The sequence below is a fragment of the Anopheles coustani genome (genome assembly GCF_943734705.1).
Source record: "Anopheles coustani chromosome X unlocalized genomic scaffold, idAnoCousDA_361_x.2 X_unloc_2, whole genome shotgun sequence".
Lineage (NCBI taxonomy): Eukaryota > Metazoa > Arthropoda > Insecta > Diptera > Culicidae > Anopheles > Anopheles coustani.
In genome coordinates this window covers 887501-903061 of record NW_026525126.1, presented here as the reverse complement: position 1 = coordinate 903061, position 15561 = coordinate 887501, and positions in this window count along the sequence as shown.

The following is a 15561-nucleotide window of genomic DNA, read 5'->3' as shown; positions in this document are numbered from 1 at the left end:
ACGCTTAAACAACTTCTAAGGTGCTTCGAAGCAGTTTCCTCGTATTTCCAAACACGCTAAAACAACTTCTAAGGTTCTTCGAAGCAGTTTCCTCGTATTTCCAAGCACGCTAAAAAAACTTCTAAGGTGCTTCGAAGCAGTTTCCTCGTATTTCCAAACACGCTGAAACAACTTCTAAGGTGCTTCGAAGCAGTTTCCTCGTATTTCCAAACACGCTAAAAAAACTTCTAAGGTGCTTCGAAGCAGTTTCCTCGTATTTCCAAAGACGCTGAAACAACTACTAAGGTGCTTCGAAGCAGTTTCCTCGTATTTCCAAACACGCTAAAACAACTTCTAAGGTTCTTCGAAGCAGTTTCCTCGTATTTCCAAGCACGCTAAAAAAACTTCTAAGGTGCTTCGAAGCAGTTTCCTCGTATTTCCAAACACGCTGAAACAACTTCTAAGGTGCTTCGAAGCAGTTTCCTCGTATTTCCAAACACGCTAAAAAAACTTCTAAGGTGCTTCGAAGCAGTTTCCTCGTATTTCCAAAGACGCTGAAACAACTACTAAGGTGCTTCGAAGCAGTTTCCTCGTATTTCCAAACACGCTTAAACAACTTCTAAGGTGCTTCGAAGCAGTTTCCTCGTGTTTCCAAACACGCTGAAACAACTACTAAGGTGCTTCGAAGCAGTTTCCTCGTATTTCCAAACACGCCTAAACAACTTCTGAGGTGCTTCGAAGCAGTTTCCTCGTATTTCCAAACACGCTAAAAAAACTTCTAAGGTGCTTCGAAGCAGTTTCCTCGTATTTCCAAAGACGCTGAAACAACTACTAAGGTGCTTCGAAGCAGTTTCCTCGTATTTCCAAACACGCTGAAACAACTTCTAAGGTGCTTCGAAGCAGTTTCCTCGTATTTCCAAACACGCTAAAACAACTTCTGAGGTGCTTCGAAGCAGTTTCCTCGTATTTCCAAACATGCTGAAACAACTTCTAAGGTGCTTCGAAGCAGTTTCCTCGTATTTCCAAACACGCTAAAACAACTTCTGAGGTGCTTCGAAGCAGTTTCCTCGTATTTCCAAACATGGTGAAACAACTTCTAAGGTGCTTCGAAGCAGTTTCCTCGTATTTCCAAGCACGCTGAAACAACTTCTAAGGTGCTTCGAAGCAGTTTCCTCGTATTTCCAAACACGCTAAAACAACTTCTGAGGTGCTTCGAAGCAGTTTCCTCGTATTTCCAAACATGCTGAAACAACTTCTAAGGTGCTTCGAAGCAGTTTCCTCGTATTTCCAAACACGCTAAAACAACTTCTAAGGTTCTTCGAAGCAGTTTCCTCGTATTTCCAAACACGCTGAAACAACTTCTAAGGTGCTTCGAAGCAGTTTCCTCGTATTTCCAAGCACGCTTAAACAACTTCTAAGGTGCTTCGAAGCAGTTTCCTCGTATTTCCAAACACGCTAAAACAACTTCTAAGGTTCTTCGAAGCAGTTTCCTCGTATTTCCAAGCACGCTAAAAAAACTTCTAAGGTGCTTCGAAGCAGTTTCCTCGTATTTCCAAACACGCTGAAACAACTTCTAAGGTGCTTCGAAGCAGTTTCCTCGTATTTCCAAACACGCTAAAAAAACTTCTAAGGTGCTTCGAAGCAGTTTCCTCGTATTTCCAAAGACGCTGAAACAACTACTAAGGTGCTTCGAAGCAGTTTCCTCGTATTTCCAAACACGCTTAAACAACTTCTAAGGTGCTTCGAAGCAGTTTCCTCGTGTTTCCAAACACGCTGAAACAACTACTAAGGTGCTTCGAAGCAGTTTCCTCGTATTTCCAAACACGCCTAAACAACTTCTGAGGTGCTTCGAAGCAGTTTCCTCGTATTTCCAAACACGCTAAAAAAACTTCTAAGGTGCTTCGAAGCAGTTTCCTCGTATTTCCAAAGACGCTGAAACAACTACTAAGGTGCTTCGAAGCAGTTTCCTCGTATTTCCAAACACGCTTAAACAACTTCTAAGGTGCTTCGAAGCAGTTTCCTCGTATTTCCAAACACGCTGAAACAACTACTAAGGTGCTTCGAAGCAGTTTCCTCGTATTTCCAAACACGCCTAAACAACTTCTGAGGTGCTTCGAAGCAGTTTCCTCGTATTTCCAAACACGCTGAAACAACTTCTAAGGTGCTTCGAAGCAGTTTCCTCGTATTTTCAAACATGCTGAAACAACTTCTTAGGTGCTTCGAAGCAGTTTCCTCGTATTTCCAAACACGCTAAAACATCTTCTAAGGTGCTTCGAAGCAGTTTCCACGTATTTCCAAACACGCTAAAACAACTTCTGAGGTGCTTCGAAGCAGTTTCCTCGTATTTCCAAACATGCTGAAACAACTTCTAAGGTGCTTCGAAGCAGTTTCCTCGTATTTCCAAACACGCTAAAACAACTTCTGAGGTGCTTCGAAGCAGTTTCCTCGTATTTCCAAACATGCTGAAACAACTTCTAAGGTGCTTCGAAGCAGTTTCCTCGTATTTCCAAGCACGCTGAAACAACTTCTAAGGTGCTTCGAAGCAGTTTCCTCGTATTTCCAAACACGCTAAAACAACTTCTGAGGTGCTTCGAAGCAGTTTCCTCGTATTTCCAAACATGCTGAAACAACTTCTAAGGTGCTTCGAAGCAGTTTCCTCGTATTTCCAAACACGCTGAAACAACTTCTAAGGTGCTTCGAAGCAGTTTCCTCGTATTTCCAAACACGCTAAAACAACTTCTGAGGTGCTTCGAAGCAGTTTCCTCGTATTTCCAAACATGCTGAAACAACTTCTAAGGTGCTTCGAAGCAGTTTCCTCGTATTTCCAAACACGCTAAAACATCTTCTAAGGTGCTTCGAAGCAGTTTCCACGTATTTCCAAACACGCTAAAACAACTTCTGAGGTGCTTCGAAGCAGTTTCCTCGTATTTCCAAACATGCTGAAACAACTTCTAAGGTGCTTCGAAGCAGTTTCCTCGTATTTCCAAACACGCTAAAACATCTTCTAAGGTGCTTCGAAGCAGTTTCCACGTATTTCCAAACACGCTAAAACAACTTCTGAGGTGCTTCGAAGCAGTTTCCTCGTATTTCCAAGCACGCTGAAACAACTTCTAAGGTGCTTCGAAGCAGTTTCCTCGTATTTCCAAACACGCTAAAACAACTTCTGAGGTGCTTCGAAGCAGTTTCCTCGTATTTCCAAACATGCTGAAACAACTTCTAAGGTGCTTCGAAGGAGTTTCCTCGAATTTCCAAACACGCCTAAACAACTTCTGAGGTGCTTCGAAGCAGTTTCCTCGTATTTCCAAACACGCTAAAACAACTTCTAAGGTGCTGCGAAGCAGTTTACTCGTATTTCCAAACACGCTGAAACAACTTCTAAGGTGCTTCGAAGCAGTTTCCTCGTATTTCCAAACACGCTAAAAAAACTTCTAAGGTGCTTCGAAGCAGTTTCCTCGTATTTCCAAACACGCCTAAACAACTTCTGAGGTTCTTCGAAGCAGTTTCCTCGTATTTCCAAACACGCTGAAACATCTTCTAAGGTGCTTCGAAGCAGTTTCCACGTATTTCCAAACACGCTGAAACAACTACTAAGGTGCTTCGAAGCAGTGTCCTCGTATTTCCAAACACGCTAAAACAACTTCTAAGGTGCTTCGAAGGAGTTTCCTCGAATTTCCAAACACGCTTAAACAACTTCTAAGGTGCTTCGAAGCAGTTTCCTCGTGTTTCCAAACACGCTGAAACAACTACTAAGGTGCTTCGAAGCAGTTTCCTCGTGTTTCCAAACACGCTGAAACAACTACTAAGGTGCTTCGAAGCAGTTTCCTCGTATTTCCAAACACGCTAAAAAAACTTCTAAGGTGCTTCGAAGCAGTTTCCTCGTATTTCCAAACACGCTGAAACAACTTCTAAGGTGCTTCGAAGCAGTTTCCTCGTATTTCCAAACACGCTTAAACAACTACTAAGGTGCTTCGAAGCAGTGTCCTCGTATTTCCAAACACGCTAAAACAACTTCTAAGGTGCTTCGAAGGAGTTTCCTCGAATTTCCAAACACGCCTAAACAACTTCTGAGGTGCTTCGAAGCAGTTTCCTCGTATTTCCAAACACGCTAAAACAACTTCTAAGGTGCTGCGAAGCAGTTTCCTCGTATTTCCAAACACGCTGAAACAACTTCTAAGGTGCTTCGAAGCAGTTTCCTCGTATTTCCAAACACGCTAAAAAAACTTCTAAGGTGCTTCGAAGCAGTTTCCTCGTATTTCCAAACACGCTGAAACAACTTCTTAGGTGCTTCGAAGCAGTTTCCTCGTAGTTCCAACCACGCTTAAACAACTTTCAAGGTGCTTCGAAGCAGTTTCCACGTATTTCCAAACACGCTGAAACAACTACTAAGGTGCTTCGAAGCAGTGTCCTCGTATTTCCAAACACGCTAAAACAACTTCTAAGGTGCTTCGAAGGAGTTTCCTCGAATTTCCAAACACGCTTAAACAACTTCTAAGGTGCTTCGAAGCAGTTTCCTCGTGTTTCCAAACACGCTGAAACAACTACTAAGGTGCTTCGAAGCAGTTTCCTCGTATTTCCAAACACGCTAAAACAACTTCTAAGGTGCTTCGAAGCAGTTTCCTCGTATTTCCAAACACGCTAAAACAACTTTTAAGGTGCTTCGAAGCAGTTTCCTCGTATTTCCAAACACGCTTAAACAACTTCTAAGGTGCTTCGAAGCAGTTTCCTCGTGTTTCCAAACACGCTGAAACAACTACTAAGGTGCTTCGAAGCAGTTTCCTCGTATTTCCAAACACGCTGAAACAACTTCTAAGGTGCTTCGAAGCAGTTTCCTCGTATTTCCAAACACGCTTAAACAACTTCTAAGGTGCTTCGAAGCAGTTTCCTCGTATTTCCAAACACGCTTAAACAACTTCTAAGGTGCTTCGAAGGAGTTTCCTCGAATTTCCAAACACGCTTAAACAACTTCTAAGGTGCTTCGAAGCAGTTTCCTCGTGTTTCCAAACACGCTTAAACAACTTCTAAGGTGCTTCGAAGCAGTTTCCTCGTGTTTCCAAACACGCTGAAACAACTACTAAGGTGCTTCGAAGCAGTTTCCTCGTATTTCCAAACACGCTAAAACAACTTCTAAGGTGCTTCGAAGCAGTTTCCTCGTATTTCCAAACACGCTTAAACAACTTCTAAGGTGCTTCGAAGCAGTTTCCTCGTATTTCCAAACACGCTTAAACAACTTCTAAGGTGCTTCGAAGCAGTTTCCTCGTATTTCCAAACACGCTTAAACAACTTCTAAGGTGCTTCGAAGCAGTTTCCTCGTGTTTCCAAACACGCTGAAACAACTACTAAGGTGCTTCGAAGCAGTTTCCTCGTATTTCCAAACACGCTGAAACAACTTCTAAGGTGCTTCGAAGCAGTTTCCTCGTATTTCCAAACACGCTTAAACAACTTCTAAGGTGCTTCGAAGCAGTTTCCTCGTATTTCCAAACACGCTTAAACAACTTCTAAGGTGCTTCGAAGGAGTTTCCTCGAATTTCCAAACACGCTTAAACAACTTCTAAGGTGCTTCGAAGCAGTTTCCTCGTGTTTCCAAACACGCTGAAACAACTACTAAGGTGCTTCGAAGCAGTTTCCTCGTATTTCCAAACACGCTAAAACAACTTCTAAGGTGCTTCGAAGCAGTTTCCTCGTATTTCCAAACACGCTTAAACAACTTCTAAGGTGCTTCGAAGCAGTTTCCTCGTATTTCCAAACACGCTTAAACAACTTCTAAGGTGCTTCGAAGCAGTTTCCTCGTATTTCCAAACACGCTTAAACAACTTCTGAGGTGCTTCGAAGCAGTTTCCTCGTATTTCCAAACACGCTCAAACAACTACTAAGGTGCTTCGAAGCAGTGTCCTCGTATTTCCAAACACGCTCAAACAACTACTAAGGTGCTTCGAAGCAGTTTCCTCGTATTTCCAAACATGCTGAAACAACTTCTAAGGTGCTTCGAAGCAGTTTCCTCGTATTTCCAAACACGCTTAAACAACTTCTAAGGTGCTTCGAAGCAGTTTCCTCGTATTTCCAAGCACGCTTAAACAACTTCTAAGGTGTTTCGAAGCAGTTTCCTCGTATTTCCAAACACGCTTAAACAACTTCTAAGGTGCTTCGAAGCAGTTTCCTCGTGTTTCCAAACACGCTGAAACAACTACTAAGGTGCTTCGAAGCAGTTTCCTCGTATTTCCAAACACGCTGAAACAACTTCTAAGGTGCTTCGAAGCAGTTTCCTCGTATTTCCAAACACGCTAAAACAATTTCTAAGGTTCTTCGAAGCAGTTTCCTCGTATTTCCAAACACGCCTAAACAACTTCTGAGGTGCTTCGAAGCAGTTTCCTCGTATTTCCAAACACGCTAAAACAACTTCTAAGGTTCTTCGAAGCAGTTTCCTCGTATTTCCAAACACGCTGAAACAACTTCTGAGGTGCTTCGAAGCAGTTTTCTCGTATTTCCAAACACGCTTAAACAACTTCGAAGGTGCTGCGAAGCAGTTTCCTCGTATTTCCAAACACGCTGAAACAACTTCTAAGGTGCTTCGAAGAAGTTTCCTCGTATTTCCAAACACGCTAAAAAAACTTCTAAGGTGCTTCGAAGCAGTTTCCTCGTATTTTTAAACACGCTAAAACATCTTCTAAGGTGCTTCGAAGCAGTGTCCTCGTATTTCCAAACACGCTAAAACAACTTCTAAGGTGCTTCGAAGCAGTTTCCTCGTATTTCCAAACACGCTTAAACAACTTCTAAGGTGCTTCGAAGCAGTTTCCTCGTATTTCCAAGCACGCTAAAACAACTTCTAAGGTGCTTCGAAGCAGTTTCCTCGTATTTCCAAACACGCTTAAACAACTTCTGAGGTGCTTCGAAGCAGTTTCCTCGTATTTCCAAACACGCTGAAACAACTTCTAAGGTGCTTCGAAGCAGTTTCCTCGTATTTCCAAACACGCTAAAACAACTTCTGAGGTGCTTCGAAGCAGTTCCTCGTATTTCCAAACACGCTAAAAAAACTTCTAAGGTGCTTCGAAGCAGTTTCCTCGTATTTCCAAACACGCTTAAACAACTTCTAAGGTGCTTCGAAGCAGTTTCCTCGTATTTCCAAGCACGCTTAAACAACTTCTAAGGTGCTTCGAAGCAGTTTCCTCGTATTTCCAAACACGCTAAAACAACTTCTGAGGTGCTTCGAAGCAGTTCCTCGTATTTCCAAACACGCTAAAAAAACTTCTAAGGTGCTTCGAAGCAGTTTCCTCGTATTTCCAAACACGCTTAAACAACTTCTAAGGTGCTTCGAAGCAGTTTCCTCGTATTTCCAAGCACGCTTAAACAACTTCTAAGGTGCTTCGAAGCAGTTTCCTCGTGTTTCCAAACACGCTGAAACAACTACTAAGGTGCTTCGAAGCAGTTTCCTCGTATTTCCAAACACGCTAAAACAACTTCTAAGGTGCTTCGAAGCAGTTTCCTCGTATTTCCAAACACGCTAAAACAACTTCTAAGGTGCTTCGAAGCAGATTCCTCGTATTTCCAAACACGCTAAAACAACTTCGAAGGTGCTTCGAAGCAGTTTCCTCGTATTTCCAAACACGCTAAAACACTTTCGAAGGTGCTTCGAAGCAGTTTCCTCGTATTTCCAAACACGCTAAAACAACTTCTAAGGTGCTTCGAAGCAGTTTCCTCGTATTTCCAAACACGCTAAAACACTTTCGAAGGTGTTTCGAAGCAGTTTCCTCGTATTTCCAAACACGCTAAAACACTTTCGAAGGTGCTCCGAAGCAGTTTCCTCGTATTTCCAAACACGCTGAAACAACTTCTAAGGTGCTTCGAAGCAGTTTCCTCGTATTTCCAAACACCAAAGGGAAAGGTTAGGGAAACTAGGTTTCCCTAGTAAAGTGGTCAAAACATCCATTACAACACGACTGGTCTTTCTGGTGGTCGACCTAGGCGACTTTGTTCGACGACCACCACCCCATGGAACTAAAAGACGTCCCTTGATACGGACCACCGATACATTTTCCGGCCTGTCTAAACTACACTCATCGAAATTTTTTTGGGTCCCCACCGTCATACAAGTTTCCCTAGGTCAAGTTTTTCTTCCGGATCGGCCGCGGACCTCACTTTTCATTATCTAGGGAGGCCATAGGGCCCCAAAAGGGGTTTTTTAAAATTTTCGACACTTTCGACTTTGGTCGGATTTTTTCCGATTTTGGTCCGACCTAGGGACTTGGTGGTCCAAGGAGCCTCGGGACCAAACTTTTTTCTCAGGGGTCCCTACCTCCATACAACTTTGCCTAGGTAAATTTTTTGTTCCAAATCGACCGCGGATTTCACTTTTCAATATCTGGGGCTCGTGTAGAGTCCGAATATGAGGTTTTCTCATTTTTCGACATTTTCGACTTTTTTCGACTTTTTTCGGGTTTTTCGACCTAGGGGTCCGCCGAACAAATTTTGGGTCAAAACTTTTTATTGAACTAGTCGAAAGTACGCAAAAAGATAAGACTTTTTGCCGAAGACACCATGCCCCGGAACCGACTCCTTCCCCTTCAAAATTGGGGACAAACGTGATTTTTGAAACTTTTCCTTAGGGAGCCCAAGACTTAGAAAATTTTCAAATTCTCGATTTTTCGATTGCGAGCTAGCGCTTTGCGGTCTTCGGCAATGTTGTAGATCTCGACGAGATAAAACTTTTTGGTCAAGGGACATTTTGCCCTCCGACCCCTCCTTCCCCCCGCAAATCGCCCCCCAAAGTGCAATTTTTGCATTTTCACCTCTTTGCATGCACTGTTCGGCCCAAATGGCCACTTTCTATGGGTCTGAGCGCTTTGCGGTCTTCGGCAAACTTTTAGAGCGTACCAAGCCCTAATTATAATTGTTCTACACCAACTTCGTACCTCTTCATCCCTGGCCGCTATTCGCGTACCAAGGTAATTTTTGTTCATTTTATCAACATTTTTCATCTTTGACTGTTTATATCGGCCTTGCCATGAACCGATAGCGCTTCGCTGTGTTCTAACGTAAGTTAGTACTACTCAATACCTTTCCAAATCATGTCTTAGATTGTCATTTGCTTGCTTACAGCCGGAGCTATGAGCGATACCGTAAAAAGTACCGAAACTTGGAAAAATCCTTGGATCGCCCATATCCCCCCTTTGGGGGCCAGATATCGAAAAAAGTTCTTATTCAAAAAGTTGCGCCTTAACGTGTTCTAGTTATGCCTAGAACATTTCACTTCGCTAGCTGGCCTGCAACTTAGCCGTAATTGGGATTTTAGGGTGTTCATGGAGGGCCCATTTCCTGCGACTTGGTATCTTTTGGGCCCTATGTTTCTCTAATATCTCCACAAGTTTTCCAGATAGCTTTCTCATACTTTCAGGGTGCCTAGAGCACCTCAAGACCTTTCCAACGCTATGCCGTTTGCCTCGCTCGGACATCTACAGCCGAAGTTATTCGAGGTACACGGTACCTTACCCTGTTTTCTCAGTACTTGGTCGAAAATTTCGATCAGCCATATGACCGACTTGGACAACCCTGAGCGGGTTGGCCCCATATAACTAAACTTTTGTCTCTTGTAGGCAAACTTATAAATGTTCTACGTCAACTCGCTATCTCGTACCGCCTTGACGGTATACTTGGTCCAAGGGCCATTTCCAGCGACTTGGTCGCAATTTCGCTCTAAGTTTCGCTAATACCTTCGTCCGTGGACATGGTGATTTTTTGTTCGTATTTTTCCTTGATAGTCCCACTCAAGACTATTCCATACCAGAGCCAAGCGTCCCGCTAAGTGCCATACAGCCTGAGCAGTAATTCATGAAAGGTACCTCTACCAGTTTTTGCCATACTTGGGTACAAACTTTGGATCGCCCATATCTCCACTTTGGAGGCCAGCCAGCACCTTGGCCTCATATACTTTTTTGTTGGTCATACCATGCACCAAATATAATTGTTCTACGCCAACTTGCTATCTCTTCTCCAACTTGCCGTTATTCTTGGTCCAAGTCCCATTTCATTCGTTTTTGGACCCATTTTGCTATATGTTTCACTAATAGCTTCGGCCATGGACAAGCTGATTTTCTATTTGTATTTTTCCTTGATAGTCCCACTCAAGACCATTCCAAAACACACCGCAGCTTGTCGCTCGGTGGCAAACTGACCGAGTTATAATTCATGAAAGGTACCTCAACTTGGTACACCACGTGGTCGGCCCAAACCATAAACCGACCAAACGACCGACTTGGAGCACCCTGACCGGGTTGGCCCCATATAATGAAAGTTGCGTCTCTACACGCCCAACTTATGAATATTCTACGCCAAGTCGCTATCTCTTACCGGTAAGCCGGTATTCACCTTCCAAGGGGGATTTTGGTCAAGTGCCATTTCCTGCGACTTGGTCCCCGAATACGACCATCATCACCTAATATCTCCGTGGTCTTTCAACTCAGCCTCATGAAACTTTCAGGGTAGATAGGTCTCCCCGAGACCTTTCCAACGGTGAGCCGTTTGCCTCGCTCGGCCATATACAGCCGAAGTTATTAATGGTACTTGGTACCTTACCCTGTTTTTTCCATACTTGTTCGTACTTGGGTACAAACTTTGTATCGCCCATATCTCCACTTTGGAGGCCAGCCAGCACCTTGGCCCCAAATACTTTTTTGTTGGTCATACTATGCCCAAAATATAAATGTTCTACGTCAACTTGCTATCTCTTCTCCAACTTGCCGTTATTCTTGGTCCAAGTCCCATTTCATTCGTTTTTGGACCCATTTTGCTATATGTTTCACTAATAGCTTCGGCCATGGACAAGCTATTTTTCTATTTGTATTTTTGCTTGATAGTCCCACTCAAGACCATTCCAAATCACATCGCAACTTGTCGCTCGGTGGCAAACTGACCGAGTTATAATTCATGAAAGGTACCTCTTCTTGGTACACCACATGGTCGGCCCAAACCATAAACCGACCAAACGACCGACTTGGAGCACCCTGACCGGGTTGCCCCCATATAATGAAAGTTGCGTCTTTACACGCCCAACTTATGAATATTCTACGCCAAGTCGCTATCTCTTACCGGTAAGCCGGTATTCACCTTTCAAGGGTGGTTTTGGTCAAGTGCCATTTCCTGCGACTTGGTCCCCGAATTGGACCATCATCACCTAAAATCTCCGTGGTCTTTCAACTCAGCCTCATGAAACTTTCAGGGTAGATAGGTCTCCCCAATACCTTTCCAACGATATGCGGTTTGCCTCGCTAGGCCATCTACAGCCGAAGTTATTCATGGTACTTGGTACCTTACCCTGTTTTTTCCATACTTGTTCATACTTGGGTACAAACTTTGAATCGCCCATATCACCACTTTGGAGGCCAGCCAGCGCCTTGGCCCCATACACATTTTTGTTGGTCATACCACGCACTAGTTATAAATGTTCTACGCAAGCTTGCTATCTCTTCTCCAACTTGCGGTTATTTTTGACTCAAGTCCCATTTCCATAGTTTTTGGTACCAATTTGCTCTATGTTTCGCTAATAGCTTCGCCCAAGGACTTTGTGATTTTTTGTTCGCATTTTTCCTAAATAGTCCCACTCAAGACTATTCCAAATCACACCTTAGCTTGTCGCTCAGTGCCATACAGCCAGAGTTTTAATTCATGAAAGGTACATAACCTTGGTACACCACGTGGTCGGTCCAAACCATCAACCAACCATATGACCGACTTCGAGTCGAGCTAGCGGCTAGGCTCAATATAATGAAATGCGTGTCTTGATGCGGGCTACTGACGGTCTGAACAATGTAGCTCGCTAGCTCGTCTCTAAACTTGTGTTTTGGTCGAATATTGGGTGTTCATGTACCACTTCGGGTAACATGGACTTTGGTGCAACTTTACCACTTGTGCACTTAATTACTTCCCGGTCATTCAAGTCTTTGCCTTCATACTTTCAGGGTAGTTAGGTCTCGTCGAGACCTTTCCATACATATGCCAAACTCATCGATCGAACATCTATAGCCCGAGTTATTCGCGGTACACCGTACCTTACCCTGTTTTTTCCTCAATTGGGTACAAACCTTGGAACACCCATATCGCCCCTTTAGAGACTAGCTGGCACGTTGGCCTCATATAATGATAAGTGCACCTCAACTAGGGCTACTGACGGTCAGAACATTTCAACTTGCTAGCTCGGGCCCACACTTGTGTTTTTCTCGAATATATGGTTCAAGTGTGCCACTTTGGGCACTTTTGGTAATTTTGTCCCCACACAACTTTCTTGCCTTGGTAGATAGGGTCTTGTGTTCTCGGGCAAAAAGATGCACCAAGATATGGTCTAACTTTCGTTCTTTTACCGCAAAGCGCTATCTCCAACACCCGAGGAGATAGAAAGTGATTATGTTCGGTATATCGGTCTTCCATGGCCTACTATGGTAAGCCCCTGCAGGTATGCAACCGAAGGTGCTTGGTACATGTATTTGGTGCAATATCGGTGCAAAGTAGGTGTTTCCTTGATCGGGCTATAACTTTCTTGGTTGATGTTGGATTGCTTTACGGTCTTCGGGGGATAGTTAGGGAACATGTTGGCCAACATTTTCTTATTCCTCAGCCTGGCCGTACCTCTTACCGTCTAGGCGGTATTCATGCTCTAAGTTGGAACTTGTGTTCCTTCGGGCAACTTTTCTGACTTTGACGCTTAATAACTTCCGTTCATATGCAGTCTAAGCTCTGCAACTCTCAGGAAAGCTTGTACTACTCATTTCCTTACCATATCAGTCTTTGGCTTGTCGATCCGATGTCTACAGCCTTACTTATTCACGTTCCCTGTAGAGGTAGGTTTTTGCCCATTTTCCAGTTCATGTGGTAACATTCCCGGACTTTGCCGGCTTTCTCTTCATGTGGTAACTTGCTTGCTCATGTGGTAACTTGATAGTGTATTTCCGACAGACCCAATCTCGGACTTAGCCGATTTTTCTCTTCATATTATATGGATCCATCACTAGGCCATGTTGCTTGCTTGTGTGGTAACTTGATAGTGTATTTCTGACAGACCCAATCTCGGACTTAGCCGATTTTTCTCTTCATATCATATGGATCCATCCTTAGGCCATCTTGCTTGCTTGTGTGGTAACTTGATAGTGTATTTCTGACAGACCCAATCTTGGACTTAGCCGATTTTTCTGTTCATATCATATGGATCCATCCTTAGGCCATCTTGCTTGCTTGTGTGGTAACTTTGAAGTGTATTTCTGACAGACCCAATCTGGGACTTAGCCGATTTTTCTCTTCATATTATATGGATCCATCACTAGGCCATCTTGCTTGCTTGTGTGGTAACTTGATAGTGTATGTCTGACAAACCCAATCTCGGACTTAGCCGATTTTTCTCTTCATATCATATGGATCCATCACTAGGCCATCTTGCTTGCTTGTGTGGTAACTTGATAGTGTATTTCTGACAGACCCAATCTTGGACTTAGCCGATTTTTCTGTTCATATCATATGGATCCATCCTTAGGCCATCTTGCTTGCTTGTGTGGTAACTTTGAAGTGTATTTCTGACAGACCTAATCTGGGACTTAGCCGATTTTTCTCTTCATATTATATGGATCCATCACTAGGCCATCTTGCTTGCTTGTGTGGTAACTTGATAGTGTATGTCTGACAGACCCAATCTCGGACTTAGCCGATTTTTCTCTTCATATCATATGGATCCATCACTAGGCCATCTTGCTTGCTTGTGTGGTAACTTGATAGTGTATTTCTGACAGACCCAATCTGGGACTTAGCCGATTTTTCTCTTCATATTATATGGATCCATCACTAGGCCATCTTGCTTGCTTGTGTGGTAACTTGATAGTGTATTTCCGACCGACCCAATCTCGGACTTAGCCGATTTTTCTCTTCATATTATATGGATCCATCACTAGGCCATGTTGCTTGCTTGTGTGGTAACTTGATAGTGTATTTCTGACAGACCCAATCTCGGACTTAGCCGATTTTTCTCTTCATATCATATGGATCCATCACTAGGCCATCTTGCTTGCTTGTGTGGTAACTTGGAAGTGTATTTCTGACAGACCCAATCTCGGACTTAGCCGATTTTTCTCATCATATAATATGGATCCTGGACTTAGCCGATTATAAGGTTATTATATATGGATCCTGGACTTAGCCGATTTTTCTCTTCATATAATATGGATCCTGGACTTATCCGATTATTAGGTTATTATATATGGATCCTGGACTTAGCCGATTTTTCTCTTCATATAATATGGATCCGGGACTTAGCCGATTTTTCTCTTCATATAATATGGATCCGGGACTTAGCCGATATTTCTCTTCATATAATATGGATCCGGGACTTAGCCGATTATTCTGTTCATATAATATGGATCCGGGACTTAGCCAATTTTTCTCTTCATGTGGTAACGTATGCCAATCGCTCACAAGTCATGGGATAAGGGTACTTGTGTTCTTCCATCTTCTAAGTCCCGCACGGGGACATCGTGATCGCCCCAAGTCCGGAATAGCGCCAAGTCAAGCCCCACGGTGGCCGTGCAGGACCTGTTAGCGGCGGCCCCACTGACAGCACTAATCCGGACTTAGAAATTATATCTTTCTAATCGAACACCACACACGCAACACCACCATACCACCATCTCCTTGCAAGTACCTAAAGTACCCGCAACTCCATGGTGAAGGCAATGTCACTCCATCACCAACCTCTTTGCACTGCAAGCACTTGCGTACCCACAACACTCCGAAGAAGGCAACGGCGCGCGATGCTCGACTCCACACACCACACCACACCACACCACCGATGGCCAGCCAGCCAGCCAGCCCAGCTAAGGGCTAACCCACCAACCAACCACCAATGGCCTAGGCCAGCCGGATCCCACCTTCAAGTCCAAGCACAGCCAAGTGCAAGTACCGCCAAGTGTTCACCAACCAACCATCACACCAGGTCAGCCGGCCAGTACCCACCTTCAAGTGCCATTACCCTCGGGTGCAAGCCCAATCAAGTGTTAACCAACCAACCCGGCCAAGGCAGCCAACAGGCCGGCACCCTACAGCACCGACCCGCCATCACCACCTCAACCGTTGACCATGCAAGTGGCCTCGGACAACAGGTGACACCCGAAGTACATCCGAAGAACGTATATCAAGTGTTTGCTCACCAAGTCCTCAACCAACCCCAAGTACCCGGAGGTACCCAGAGTGTTGGATCCGCCAACCCGTCCCGGCACTCCAAGTCCTTGCGAACCCAAAGTGTTTGCCCGGTAGGGCCATTGTATCACAACGCTTGCGACCATGCAAGTGGCCTCGAACAAGGTGACAGGGGTATCTTCACCAAGTTCTCAACCAACCCCAAGTACCCGGAGGTACCCAGAGTGTTGGGTCCGCCAACCACTACCAGCACTCCAAGTCCTCGCGAACATAAAGTGTTTGCCCGGTAGGGCCATTAGACCACAACGCTTGCTAACCATGCAAGTGGTCTCGGACAACAGGTGACACCCGAAGTACATCCGGAGAGTGTACAACAAGTGTTTGTTCACCAAGTCCTCAACCAACCCCAAGTACCCGGAGGTA